The following is an 11,947-nucleotide window of genomic DNA, read 5'->3' as shown; positions in this document are numbered from 1 at the left end:
TGTCGCTCACTCAATATGTGCAAAAGGTCACAGCTAAAATGGTTTTGTGAAAAATAGGACAATGTAAGAAATGAGCTGCTTTGCTACATGGACCTAACCCAGGAAAAACGCAGCGCCTGGATTTTTTTATCAGAACTTTCTGTGTTTGTTTGTGTCTGTTTTGAATCAGAAGTGTCTATACTTGAAGTAAACAGTCCCTGTTTTTAACCAGCAGTGCCTGTGCTTGAGGATTAGCTGAACTGGAGCCAGGGGCACCTGTGCTTGGAAGGAGGAGTCTCTATGCTATGGTGAGGACTGCCTGTGCTGTGGTGAGGAGTGCCTGTGCTCTGGTGAGGACTGCCTGTGCTGTGGTGAGGAGTGACCGTGCTCCGGTGAGGACTGCCTGTGCTGTGGTGAGGAGTGCCTGTGCTCTGGTGAGGACTGCCTGTGCTGTGGTGAGGAGTGACCGTGCTCCGGTGAGGACTGCCTGTGCTGTGGTGAGGAGTGCCTGTGCTCTGGTGAGGACTGCCTGTGCTGTGGTGAGGAGTGCCTGTGCTCTGGTGAGGAGTTCCTGTGCTCTGGTGAGGAGTGCATGTGCTGTGGTGAGGAATGTCTGTGCTCTGGTGAGGAATACTTGTATTCCGGCGAGGAGTGCCTGTGCTGTGGTGAGGACTGCCTGTGCTGTGGTGAAGAGTGCCTGTGCTGTGGTGAGGAATGCCTGTGCTCTGGTGAGGAATACCTGTATTCCGGCGAGGAGTGACTGTGCTGTGGTGAGGAGTGCGTGTGCTGTGGTGAGGAGTGCCTGTGCTCTGGTGAGAAGTACTTGTTCTCTGGTGAGAAGTGCCTGTGCTGTGGTGAGGATTGCTTGTGCTCCTGTGAGGAGCGCTTGTGCTCCTGTGAGGAGTGCCTGTGCTCTGGTGAGGAGTGCCTGTGCTCTGGTGAGGAGTGCCTGTGCTCGGGTGTGGAATACCTGTGTTCAGGTGAGGTGCCTGTGCTCTGGTGAGAAGTGCCTGTGCTCCATTGAGGTGCCTGTGCAATGGTGAGGAGTGCCTGTGCTCCGGCGAGGAATGCCTGTGCTCCAGTGAGGTGCCTGTGCTCTGGTGAGGAGTGCTAGTACTCTAGAAAGGAGTGCTTCTGCTCTGGTTAGGAATGCCTGTGCTGTGGTGAGGGGTACCTATGATACGAGGAGGAGTGCTTGTGCTCTGGTGAAGAGTGCCTGCGGTCCTTTGAGGAGTGCCTGTTCTCTGGGAGGAGTGCCTGGGCTCCGGTGAGGAGTGCCCGTGCTTTGGTAAAGAGTGCCTGTGGTCTGGAGAGGAGTGCCTATACTCTGGTGAGGAGTGCCTGTGCTCTGGTGAGGAATGCCTGTGCTCCGGTGTGCCTGTACTCTGGTTAGGAGTACCTGTGCTCTTGTGAGGAGTGCCTGCACTCTAGTGAGGAGTGCCTGGACTCCAGTGAGGAATGCCTGTGCTGTGGTGAGGGGTACCTATGATCCGAGGAGGAGTGCGTGTGCTCTGGTTAGGAGTGCCTGCGGTCCTGTTAGGTGCCTGTTCTCTGGGAAGGAGTACCTGGGCTCCAGTGAGGAGTGCCTGATCTCTGGTGAGGAGTGCCCGTGCTGTGGTAAAGAGTGCCTGTGGTCTGGAGAGGAGTGCCTGTACTCTGGTGAGGAGTGCCTGTGCTCTGGTGAGGAGTGCCTGTGCTCTGGTGAGGAGTACCTGTGCTCCTGGTAGTAGTGCCTGTGGTCCGGTGGGGAGTGCCTGTGCTCTGGTGAGGAGTGCCTGTTCTCTGGGGAGGAGTGCCTGCACTCCAGTGAGGAGTGCCTGGGCTCTGGTGAGGAGTGCCTGTACTCCAGTGGGGAGTGCCTTTACTCTGGTAAGGAGTGCCTGTGCTCCGGTGAGGAGTGCCTGTGCTCTGGTGAGGAGTGCCTGTGCTGTGGTGATCAGTGCCTGTGCTCTGGTGAGGAGTGCCTGTGCTCTGGTGAGGAGTGCCTGTGCTCTGGTGAGGAGTGATTGTGCTCTGGTGAGGAGTGCCTGTTCTCTGGGGAGGAGTGCCTGCACTCCAGTGAGGAGTGCCTGGGCTCCGGTGAGGAGTGCCTGTGCTCTGGTGAGGAGTGCCTGTGCTGTGGTGAGGAGCGATTGTGCTCTGGTGAGGAGTGCCTGTTCTCTGGGGAGGAGTGCCTGCACTCCAGTGAGGAGTGCCTGGGCTCTGGTGAGGAGTGCCTGTACTCCAGTGGGGAGTGCCTGTTCTCTGGTGAGGAGTGCCTGTGCTCCGGTGAGGAGTGTCTGTGCTCCGGTGAGGAGTGCCTGTGCTCTGGTGAGGAGTGCCTGTGCTGTGGTGATCAGTGCCTGTGCTCTGGTGAGGAGTGCCTGTGCTGTGGTGATCAGTGCCTGTGCTTGCTGTGTGACATGACCTGGATTGGAATCAGGATTAGCCATGAGTGATAGACTTCGAGTCAGGGTTCGCTGCACTGAACTCAGGAGTGTTGATGCTCGGGTCAACAGTGACATTGTTTTGAGGCAGTAGTGCCTGTGCTTGGACCAGGAATGCTAATATTTGGAGGCGGGATTAGCTTGTGCAGGAGTCAGGCACACTTTGCTTGGAGTCAGGAATCTTTGTATTCGAGTGATAAATGCGTGCGCTTTGAGTCATGAGTTCCTGAGCTTGAGACTGAATTTTGTGCAGTTGAGTTAGGAATGATTTAGCTTTAAGGTCACAGTTGATGTGTTTGAATCAACATCTCCTGTCCTTCAAAACGGGAGGGCCTGTTCTTGAGGGTCAGCAGTTCCTTTATGTGAAGTCAACAGTGCCTGCGATGTTAATCAACACTGTCGATCAACATCTATCGACAATTGAGTTCGAAGTGCCTTTCTTTTAATATAGCAATGCCTATATCTGAATCAAAAATGCACTTGGTAGGAGTGGCTGTGCATGCAATCCGCAGTGCCTGCTTTTTTTAATCAGACTGCAGGTGTAGGAGTGAGGTGTGTCTGTGCTTATGAAAGCAGTACCTATGCTACGAATCAGACGGGCTTATGTTTTGAATCAAAAGTCCCTGCTCGAGAATTAAGGTTTCAGCAGTGCCTGTGTTTTGAATTAGATATGCCCGGGTTTTAATTAGACAGTCTCTGTGCTTGGAATCTGGAGTGCCTGTATCTTGAGCCAGTAGTAGCATGTGTCTGTTCATTACAGATATCCTGACTCAGAGAGCAGGCACTGCGTGATCAATAAATGAGTCAGAAGTGTCTGTGTTTAGAGTCAGAATTAGAAGAACTGGGGTCAGGAGTGCCTGTGCTTGGAGTTAGGATTATCTGTCAATGATGAGTGACAGTGCCTGGAGAGAGTATTATCTGTCAATGATGAGTGACAGCGCCTGGAGAGAGTATTATCTGTCAATGATGAGTGACAGCGCCTGGAGAGAGTATTATCTGTCAATGATGAGTGACAGCGCCTGGAGAGAGTATTATCTGTCAATGATGAGTGACAGTGCCTGGAGAGAGTATTATCTGTAACTGAGGCATAAGTGATTCTGCTTGAAGTCAGCTGGCCTTGGGTTTTAAAGCAGCGGTCCGTGTGTTTGGAATCAGCAGTGCCTGTGCTTGGAGTCAGAAGCGCCCCAGCTAGGAGTCAACAGTGCCGGTGTTTTGCATCAGAGGTGTCTGTGCATGGAATCATAAGTGTCTGTGCTTGACATCACAAGTGCCTATGTTTCGCACCACCAATAACTGGGAACCAGAAGTCATCAGTGTCTGTGTTTAGAGTCGGAAGTGCGTGTGATTGGAGAAAGAAGTGCCTGTTTGGGCAAAGGAATGTCTGTGTTTTCAATGAGATCACAGGTTACTGTGCTTACAATCAGCAGTGCCCGTGTTTTGAATCAGCAGTGCCTGTGCTTGAAGTCAATAGTGACTGCTTGGAGTCACAGTTATCTGTAATTGAGTCAGGAGTGGTCAGCAGTGCCTGGTTCTGAATCGGATGTGGCTGTGTTTTGAATCAGAAATGCTGCTGCTTGGAACAGCTGTGCCTTTGTGTTGAGTGAGGGGCGCCTACGCTCGGAGCCAGGGTTATCTGTTAATGGGTCAGCAGTGCCTCTGTGTTGAGTGAGGGGCGCCTAAGCTCGGAGCCAGGGTTGTCTGTTAATGGGTCAGCAGTGCCTTTGTGTTGAGTGAGGGGCGCCTAAGCTCGGAGTCAGGGTTATCTGTTAATGGGTCAGCAGTGCCTTTGTGTTGAGTGAGGGGCGCCTAAGCTCGGAGCCAGGGTTATCTGTTAATGGGTCAGCAGTGCCTTTGTGTTGAGTGAGGGGCGCCTAAGCTCGGAGCCAGGGTTATCTGTTAATGGGTCAGCAGTGCCTTTGTGTTGAGTGAGGGGCGCCTAAGCTCGGAGCCAGGGTTATCTGTTAATGGGTCAGCAGTGCCTTTGTGTTGAGTGAGGGGCGCCTAAGCTCGGAGCCAGGGTTATCTGTTAATGGGTCAGCAGTGCCTTTGTGTTGAGTGAAGGGTGTTAATGGGTCAGCAGTGCGTCTCCTTGATGTGAGCAGTTTTTGTGCTTGGAGTCAGGAGTGCTGGTGCTTGAGTCAGAATTAGCGGTGATTGAGTCAGGAATGTTTGTGTTTGGAGTGAGAAATACCTGTTTTGTTTACTTACAAGTCCGTGTCCTGAGAAACATGACAGTCTGAGCTTGGAGTCAGCAGCACCTGCGGTTTGAGTCAGGAGTGCCTGTATTTCCAGTCAGCGGTGCCTATGTTTTCAATCATTGGTGCCTTTGCTTGGTGTCACCAGTGTGTGAACTCGGCAGTGCCTGGTTTGAATTAGTAGCACTTGAAGACAGCAGTCCGTGTGGCTGGGATCAGCAGTGCCTATTTTGACTCAGCAGTGCCTGTCTTTAATAGAATTGCTTTTGCCTAGGGTAAGCAGTGCCTGTCTTTTGAAACAAAAGTACTTGTGTTTTATCTCAGCAGTGCCTGTGCTTCAAAGCAAAAACAACAATTGATGGACAGAATGCAGAACAATGTCATACATTCACCCCAGTACAGAGATCTGGGCCTAAATCCATCGTTTTTTTGCTCTCCTTCAAAGCAGCAGTGTCTGTACTCGGGCCAGGCTTATCTGTAACTGAGTGAGAAGTGCATGTGCTTGGAGTCGCCAGTGCCTTATACCGGGATCAAGGCTATCTACATTTGTGTCAGTAATGCCTACATTTGGAGCCATCAGTGCCTCTGCTAGGATCCAGCTGTGTCTATTCAGAGTTAGCAGTGTCTCTGCTTAGGGTCAGAGTTATTTGAAATTGAGTCAGCAGTGCCTGTGATTGGACCAGTAATGCCTGTTTTTTCATCAGCTGTGTCTGTGCTTGTATTCAGACCTGTTTGTGCCTGGAGGCTACAGTTCCTGTGATTTGAGGCTGAAGTGCCTGTAGTTTGAGTCAGGCGTGTCTGTGCCTGTAGCCAGCAAAGCCTGTATTTGGAATCAGAAGTGACTGTGTGGGATGCTGTTGTGTCTGTGTCTGGAGTCAGCTTTGGCTGTTATCACTTACACCAATCACAGGCACTGCTGACTCCAAGCACTGGGTTATCAATAATTAAGTCAGAAGTGCTTAGCCTGTGCTTGCAGTCTGCATTAGTTAAGTGTCCAGTGCCTATGTTTTGAATAAGCAGTGCCAGTGCACGGAGTCAGCATTGGCAGTATGTAGTCAGCAGGGCCTGTTTCTGTCGTCACTGTCGTCAGGTGCCCCTGGGCTTGAAGTCGGCATTATCTGTAATTGTCATTGGAGTCAAGATTATCTTTAAATTAGACAGCAGTGCCTGTACTGGAGCAAGCGCTGCCTATGTTTGAAATCAGGATTGCCAATATATCAGTTAGCAGTGCCTGTGCCTGTGCCTGGAGTGAGTATTTAGTGTACCTGATTCATCAGTGCCTGTGCTTTGAGAAATATTTTTTAGAATTGAGCGAGCAGTGAATGTGTGAGTCCCCAATCCCTGTGTTTGGAGTCAGCAGTGCTTTGCTTTGCTTGCAGTCCGCGTGCCTGGAAGCCAGAGTTGCTGTCACAGCCCCTGATCAGCTCCCTCCGAGACAAAAATGTCTCCGCATTTAACTATGCGGACGACATCCAACTAGTTTTTAACATCAATTCCTCGGATCAATCTGTTGCCGACTTTCAAACCAACCTCTGTCACATCAGCAATTGGATGGGGGCTAACCATTTGAAACTGAACCCCGACAAGACCGAGCTGGTTCTTGTCGGAGGCCCTCCCAACCCTTGGAACTCCAACTTCTGGCCCGTCAGTCTGGGTCCGCCTCCCTGCCCTTCTACCTCGGCAAAAAGTCTGGGAGTTATCATTAGCAAAGATCTTTCAATGAAACCACAGATTAACGCCACTGTCTCTGCCTGCTTCTTTCAGTTACGAAAAATCCGGAAAATTGCCCGATTCCTTACCACTGAAGCCCTTACTTTGGCCCTCTTAGCCCTAGTCATCTCCAGAATTGATTACGCTAACTCTCTATATGTAGGCATCCCCGACTACCAGCTAAAACGTCTGCAACTTGTCCAGAATCAGGCATACCGCCTTATTTTCCATCAACCTAGGCAGCGTCACACCCGCCCTTTGTTAAAATCTTTGCATTGGCTCCCTGTTTCTGAACGTTGCAAATTGAAGCTGGGGTGCCTCATCTTCAAATCCCTAGCCGGTCTTAATCCCGTGTTTGTTTCTTCTCTCATCCATCCTTGTGTTCCCGCCCGTAACCTGCGCTCGGCCCATCTGGCTCTTCTTCGAGTTCCCAAGGTCAAGCGCAAGAAATGGGGCGGCCTCAGATTTTCGTTTCTCGCCCCTTCTTTCTGGAACACTCTCCCCCTGGACATAAGACTGGCCTCACCCTACACTCACTTCAGATCCCTTCTTAAGACTCATCTTTTTCATTCTACTTATAACTAATCTCCTTTTTCTTTTTCTTTCCCCCCTCTTCTTTTCTCTTCTCCTTTCTCCCTTTTCCTCCTCCCCTTTCCTCCTCAGGTAGTTGCTTATCCCAGCGCCAAGAAACCGTACGGTGAACGTTGCGCTTTACAAATTTCTTTTACATTATTTTACATTACATTACACAGGAGGCAGTTGTTCTTGTGTTTTGAATCAGCAGTATTTGTGTTTTGAATCAGCAGTGCCTGTTTCTTGGACAGAGTCCGTGGCTGGAATCAGGAGTGTGTGCGCTGGAATCAGAGGTGCTTGCAGTGAGGGATGGCTGCTTGAAGTCAGCAGTGCCTCTGCGTAGATTGAGGACGGCTTCTGATTGGGGTATGCGTTATCTGTGATTGAGTGAGCAGTGCCTGTTCGTGGAGTATGAAGACACGCTCAGTGCTCAGTAGAGCGTGCACTTGGAGTCAGCGTTAGCTGCAATGGAATCTACAGTGCCTGTGCATTGAATCAGGCGTATTTGTGTTTTTCATAAGCAGTGCCTGTGACTGGAATCAACAGATCCTGTATTAAATCACCAGTAATTGTGTTTGGAGCCAGGGTTGTCTCTGAGTGAGTACGCAGTGCCTGTTTATGGAGGAAACAGTTAGTGTTTTACATCAGTACTGCCTATGCTTGAAGTCAGGAGCCTCTGGGCTTGGAGTCAGCATTATCTATCATGAGCCATGAGGGATTATGATAGGAGTCAGCAGTGTCTGTTCTTCGAGTCAGCAGTGTCTGTGTCTAGAGTCAGGAGTGCCTGTGATAGGAGTCTGTAGTACCTGTGCCTGGAGCCAAGGTCAGCTGTAGCTGAGTGAGCAGTGCCTGTTCATGGATTAATCCGGGACTGTGCTTTGCATCAATAGTGATCGTGCCCCTGGGCTTGGAGTCAACATTATCTGTAATGAGCCAGGAGTGGTTGTGTTTGGAGTCAGGAAGGAATGGCCTGGCGTGAAAAGAAAATGATGGATTTAACCTAGATCTGTGACTCGGGCTGGGTGGTTGATTGGTTGCTCAGCATTCCCTCCAACATCTGTTCGTTTTGCATTTGTCTCTGTAAGTGGGAAGGGCATGTACAGACGTGGGTCCTGTGCTCGCTACGTTACGCCACCAGATTCAAGCCAGCCTGGCTGATGAGGGGTGAAATCCCTCAATCAGTCCCAGGATGCTTGTTTCTGGTCCAGTGAGGACCTAGCCTTGCAGTTCGGGCTGGACAGTTCCCATGGGGAGCAGGTTCAAGACTGATTTGGACATGGCTGAATCTAAACTGGAATGGTGTGGTGTTCGGAAAACAATGCATTTAAACCAGATCATGCTGGGAGATTGGAGTGCCTGGGACTGGACTTATTAGTACCAGAGTTTGGAAAGAGATTGTCTGTAATTGAGTGAGCAGTGCCTGTTTGTGGATTAAGCAGTGACAGTATTTCACATCAGTTGTGCTCATGTTAAGCAGTGCCTGTATTTGCAGTCAGCATTATTTGTAATGAGTCTTGGGTGACTGTGCTTGGAGTGAGCAGTGCCTGCGATTTGAAAGAGAAGTGGCTGGGCTTGGAGTCAAGTGCCATTGAGTGGAGTCAGTAGTGCCTGTGTTTTTGAGTTAGCAGTGCCTGTGTTTGGAATTTGGGTTATCCGTAACTGAGGCAGCAGTGCCTGTGCATCAGTATTAGATGCACCGTAGACAGAATCCCAGTGCTTGAAGTGAGCATTAAGTGTATCGGAGTCAGTCAGGAGTGTCTGTGCTTTGAGTAAGGAATATTTACAAATTAGAGAATAGTGCTTGTGCTTGGATTCAGCTTTGCCTGTTTTGAATGAGCAGTGCCCATGATTTGAGGCAGCCATTTCTGTGTTCGAATCAGCAGTGGAAATGCCTTGAGTCAGCAGTGCCTGTCATGAATCAACAGTGTCAATGCTTGGAGTCAGCAGTGCCTGTCATGAGTCAGCAGTTTCTGTACTTTGACTAAAACGGCTTGGAGTTGGCAGTGCCTGTGTTTAGAGTCAGGAGTGCCTGCAATAGGAGTCTGTAGTACCTGTGCCTGGAGCAAAGGTCAGCTGTAACTGAGTGAGCAGTGCCTGTTCATGGAGTAATCCGGGACTGTGTTTTCATCAATAGTGATCGTACCCCTGGGCTTGGAGTCAACATTATCTGTAATGGGTCAGACAAGTGGCTGGCCGTGCAGTCAAGTGCCACTGAATGGAGTCAGTAGTGCCTGTGTTTTGAGTTAGCAGTGCCTGTATTTGGAATCAAGGTTATCTGGAACTGATTCAGCAGTGCCTGTGCTTGGGAGTCAGTATTAGATGCACTGGAGACAGTAGTATTCTGTGCTTGGTGTAAGAATGATCTATAACTGAGTGAGCTGTGCCTATTCTTGGAATGTGGACAAACTATGACTTGAGGGTTGTCTGAAATTGAGTCACCAGTGCCTGTATTTGGAGTCAACAGTACTTGTAATTTTATTCAGCAGTGCCTGTGGTTGAGGTCAGTAGCAACTGTATCAGCAGTATTTGTTTTTTTGCATCAGCAGTGCCTGGTTGGAGCCAGTGTTAGCAGTACTGTAGTCAGCAGTGCCTGTGCCTGTGAAGTAACTGTGATTGGAGTCAGCAGTGCCATGTGCTTGAAGTCTGGGTAACCTGTAATTCAGTGAACAGTATCTGATTGCGGAGTAAGCTGTGACAGTATTTGACATCAGTAAAGCATGTGCTTGCAGTCAGTAGTGCCTAATCATGGAATAGGCAGTGCATGTGACAGTAGGCAGCAGTGCCTGTATTTGCATTCAGAAGTGTCTGTGATTGCAGTTAGAGTTATGTGCTTGTAGTGCTTATTCGTGGAGTAAGCTGTGACAGTATTTTACATCCGTAGTCAATGTGTTTGGAGTCAGCAGTGCCTGTTCTTGAAGCCCTCGATAGCTGTAATGGAGCCAGCAGTGCCTGTGTATTGAATAAGCAGTATTTGGAGTAAGCAGTGCCAGTGACTGGAATCAGCAGTGCCCACTTTGAATCAGAAGTAATTGAGTTTTGAATCAGTAGTGCCTGTGCTTGGAGCTAGCAGTGCATGTGCCTGGAGTCAGATGTATCTGTGTTTGTGTTCAGAAGTGCTTGGAGTAAGTGGTGCATATGGCTGGAGTTGTGAGTGCCTGTGATACCTGTGCCCCAGAGTTAGGGTTATCTGTATTTGAGTGAGCAGTGCCTGTTTGTAGAGTATGTAGTGAGAGTAGTGTCCTTGTTTAGGTAGCAGTGCCTGGATTTGAAGTTAGGGTTATCTGCAACTGAGCCAGCAGTGTCTGTGCCTGGAGTCAGGAGTGCCTGTGGCTGGAACAATCATCATCGTTAATGAGACAGGAGTGCCTGTGACTAGACTGAGGAGTGCCTGTGATTAGACTGAGGAGCGCCTGGAACTGGAACTGGTAGTGCCTGTGACTGGAATCTGTAGTGCCTGTGACTGGAGTTGGTAGTGCCTGTGACTGGAGTCCGTACTGCCTGTATTTGGGTTCAGTGTTATTTGAAATGGAGCCGCCTGTGTCAGGAACTGCCAGTGCCTGTGACTGGAGTCACAGTGCCTGTATTTGGAGTCGGGTGTGGTTGTGGAGTCAGTGCTGAATGTTACTTAAATGACAAATCAGGTGCAGAAGGGGTTACATCTGAGCTGGGAGATAAAACGTCATTGCCCCTCCTCACATGAGCTGGTGCCCCTCCCCCAGACAGGAGTCACAGCCCCTCCCCCACATGAGCTGGCACCCCTCCCCCACACAGGAGTCACAGCCCCTCCCCTACTGGAGTCACAACCCCTCCCCCACACAGGAACACTGGCCCTCCCCCATAGAGGAGGCATTGACCCTCCCACACACAGGAGTCACAGCCACTTCCCCCACGAGACTCATAGACACAGACCCTCTCATACAAATCACTAGGAGGGTCACCCCTCCTCCCTACTGAAGTCACTGACCCTCCCCCACAATGGAGTTAAAACCTCTCCCCCACACACGAGTCACAGCTCCTCCCATATGCACTACTGGCATGGTCATCCCTCCCCCACACTGGAGTCATTATCCTTCCCCCAGCTGGCACCCCTCCCCCACACAGGAATCAGAGTCAGTCCCCTACACGAGACTCATAGACACAGCCCCTAACATATGAACCACTAGTAGTAATACCCTTCCCTCACACTAGAGTCACAGCCCCTCCCCCCACAGAACTCCAGCAAAGGGTGCCCCTCCCCTAGGGACCGCTAAAGGTGGGGGAGGGGAGCATTAAAGCAATGGTCGGTGCTGCAGCTCCTACAGCAGCCTCTGCTCTGCTCCGGGGAGTGGGGGTTGCAGCTCCTACACCAGTCTCAGCTCCGCTCCTGGGGGGCTACAGCTCCTACACCAGCTGCAGCTCTGCTTGGGGGGGGGGGGGGCTGCAGCTCTTACAACAGCCTCAGCTCTGCTCCTGGGAGGGGGAGGGTAGCCCCCACACCAGCCTCAACTCTGCTCCTGGGGGGGCTGCGGCTCCCATATCAGCCTCAGCTCTGCTCCTTGGAGGGTGGGGGGAGCAGCTCCTACACCAGCCTCAGCTTTGCACCTGGGGAAGGGGGGCTCTGCAGCTTCTACATCAGCCTCTCCTCTGCTCCTGGGGGGGGGATGGGAGGTTGCAGCTCCTACACCAGCCTCAGCTCTGCTCCTGGATGGAGGGAGGGGGGTGGCTGCAGCTCCTACACCAGCTTCAGCTCTGGTCTTCAGGGAGCTGTAGTTTCTACACCAGCCTAGGCTCTGTTCCTAGTGGGGTGTGGTGGGTGTGTGAGCTGCAGCTCCTACACCAGCCTCAGTTCTGCTCCTATATATAGAAAGAAAACCGGGAAGAGCCGGTGTGTGAAGGGGGCCCAGGGGAAAGTGTAGAGAAGCTCCATGGAGTCTGCATTGTACGGGGACACCCGCCTCCCCTCGTAGTCCAAATACACCCCCAGCTTCAGGGGCCTCTGACGAGGAGAAAGAGGGACCAGAGGGGAGGTGAGAGCCCAGTACTGACCATTCCACCTCCTCTCCACAGCCCAGACTCCCCCCTCAG

General features: G+C 51.1%; 1 pseudogene; it reads right to left on the bottom strand.

Annotated features, from left to right (window-relative positions):
• Positions 1 to 282: 282 nt before the first annotated feature.
• On the bottom strand, positions 283 to 2,383 carry LOC146830240 (uncharacterized; annotated as a pseudogene).
• Positions 2,384 to 11,947: the final 9,564 nt, after the last annotated feature.

This window comes from Triturus cristatus, chromosome 5_1, assembly GCF_964204655.1.
Source record: "Triturus cristatus chromosome 5_1, aTriCri1.1, whole genome shotgun sequence".
In the NCBI taxonomy this organism is placed as follows: Eukaryota; Metazoa; Chordata; class Amphibia; order Caudata; family Salamandridae; genus Triturus; species Triturus cristatus.
Note: the sequence above shows the minus strand (reverse complement) of the source record. Positions and strands in the feature narration are given on the sequence as shown.